General features: G+C 46.6%; 1 pseudogene; it reads right to left on the bottom strand.

Annotated features, from left to right (window-relative positions):
- Nucleotides 1-896: 896 nt before the first annotated feature.
- On the bottom strand, nt 897-1,769 carry LOC101611304 (annotated as a pseudogene).
- Between the last annotated feature and the right edge of the window lie 752 nt (nt 1,770-2,521).

Below are 2,521 nucleotides of genomic sequence, written 5' to 3'. Positions count from 1 at the left end.
CTATAAATTCACATGCTGGGATGCGGTGAGGGTACCAAAGCATCAAAATACGTAAATAAACAAATGCACTATTAGCACTGGAGAGCTAAATGCTAGGCATGCTGCTTCATTTATAAAGCAACATTTTAAACCAGGTGTGGTGGCGCACGCCTTTAATCCCAGCACTCAGGAGGCAGAGGTAGGAGGATCGCCATGAGTTTGAGGTCACCCTGAGAATACGTAGTGAATTCCAGGTCAGCCTGGACTACAGTGAGACCCTACCTCGGAAAAAAAAAAAAAAAGTTTATTGTAGAAAATCCAGAAACTACAGGCAAAATAATAATAGTAAACCTCACCCCATAATCCCAGGAGAGATCTATAGTAAGAGGCATACCATGTCACTGAACTCAGGACTGCTTCAGTCCTTTCCAAAGCCTCTGACTCCACCACCACCAGCCATGCACCAGGACAAACTTTCTGAGAGAAGGAATGAAGGATACATCCTTAGGCTCTGAATTTGGACTTAAAAAAATTTCTTGGGCTGGAGTGATGGCTTAGCAGTTAAAGCATTTGCCTGCAAAGCCAAAGGACCCACGTAAGCCAGATGCACAGGGGGGCGGGGCACACGCATGTGGAGTTTGTTTTGCAGTGCCCGGAGGCCCTGGCCTGGTGCCTGCTCTGTCTTTCTCTACCTTCCTATTTCTTTCAAATATTTTAAACCGGGCGTGGTGATGCATGCCTTTAATCACAGCACTTGGGAGGCAGAGGTAGAAGGATCGCCATGAGTTCAAGGCAACCCTGAGACTCCATAGTGAATTCCAGGTCAGCCTGAGCGAGAGTGAAACCCTACCTCAAAAAATAAATAAATAAATAAATAAAATAAAAATTTTCTTCTGTGTGTGTGTTTGTGCTTAATCTCAGTGTCCACTGCTGATTATGGCTGAAAGGTGATCACGAGGTTTTGGCTTTCTCCATGGGCACTGTCTCCTGCCTGTACTCGTTTTCTCTGCTGCGGTCCTTTCAAGGCGGTTTTCCTCTTCACTAGAGGGCTTCTTCTCCTGGTCTTCATTACCGCTGGCATCCAATTTTTCCATATCCTCAAAATCACTTAGGTCACTTTCATCTGCCTTATAATCTCCCACAAACTCTCTTTTTCCCACGTTCTCTTCATCTTCTTCCTCATCCTCTGAAGAGTCACCTTCTACCTCCTGTTGTTCCAGAGCTTTGTCAAAGGCACGGATGGGGAAGATGTAGATGTCGCCACGCGCATCCTGTTTCAGTCTCTCCCGCAGCCCCTCAATGGCGTTGTCCAGCTGAGCAGACCAGGGCTTTTTCCTCTCTTCCTTGTGCTCTTCTTTCGACCTTCTCACTCAAAGGAACAAGTTTTCTCTCTTGCTTTAGTGTAAGCTTTCTAATTTGAATTAGGTACTGTGTTATCTTGCTAAATCTCTGTTTATATTTGTGTCCAATAAAGTGGGGTCACTAAATTAAATTTTCATCTGTTTGTTCCAGTGCTTTCTACTAAGTCGTACCTGTTCTCAGAGACGCCTAGGAAAAACTGCTTGTTCTATGACCTTCATGTGCAGGTAACACTGTCCTTTCTCTTCTTTGATTGTGGCATGCTGACTGTTTGCCAGAGGACAGGATGACCGATTATACAGGCCAGTCAGGCTGTATTCATTTCTGCAAAAGCCCTGAATCTTGGTTCTTATTTTGAAGGAGCAGAATTGCTTGTATCTTAGTGTATTCTAGATAATATTATCTGACTGCACAGTGCCCTGGTTCAGCATGCAGTGCGAGGCCGGATCAGGAAAGTGGACACGCTCCTTTGGGTCACTTCTGGTAATGTGTGTGGATGCGTGTGTGCCATGGCGTGCGTGTGGAGGTCAGAAGACAACCTGGGGCGTTTCTCCTCTCCTTCCGCATTCTTTCCTGACGGAGTCTCTAGTTTTGCTGCTGCTGCTTGTGAGCTTCCTGGCTCTGCCTCCTGTTGCCTTGGGCATGCTGGCATTGCAGCCTCCCGTTGCCTTGGGTATGCTGGGATTGCAGACATGTCACCACTTGAATCTGCTCTATGTGGGCTCTGAGGAGGATTAAACTATTGGCAGGTGTGGTGGTTTGATTCAGGTGTCCCCCATAAACTCAGGTACTCTGAATGCTAGGTTCCCAGCTGATGGAGATTTGGGAACTAACGCCTCCTCGAGGCAGTGTGCTATTGAGGTGGGCTTATGGGTATTATAGCCAGTGTCCCCTTGCCAGTGTTTGGCACACTCTCCTCTTGCCATTGTCCACCTGATTTTGGCCAGGGGGTGATGTCCACCCTCTGCCCATGCCATTGTTTTTCCCATCATGGAGCTTACCCTTGAGCCTGTAAGCCAAAATAAACCCTTTTTTCCCACAGGCTGCTCTTGGTTGGGTGGTTTCTACCAGCAGGCTTGCACTTTTAACCACTGAGCCATCTCCCCAACCCTGAATTTGAACTTCTAAATAGACTTTTTGTAAATTTACAGCCATTTTTTTTCCATTAAGCTCCCAGCTGGTA

The sequence above is a fragment of the Jaculus jaculus genome, chromosome 6, assembly GCF_020740685.1.
Source record: "Jaculus jaculus isolate mJacJac1 chromosome 6, mJacJac1.mat.Y.cur, whole genome shotgun sequence".
Taxonomy (NCBI): domain Eukaryota; kingdom Metazoa; phylum Chordata; class Mammalia; order Rodentia; family Dipodidae; genus Jaculus; species Jaculus jaculus.
Note: the sequence above shows the minus strand (reverse complement) of the source record. Positions and strands in the feature narration are given on the sequence as shown.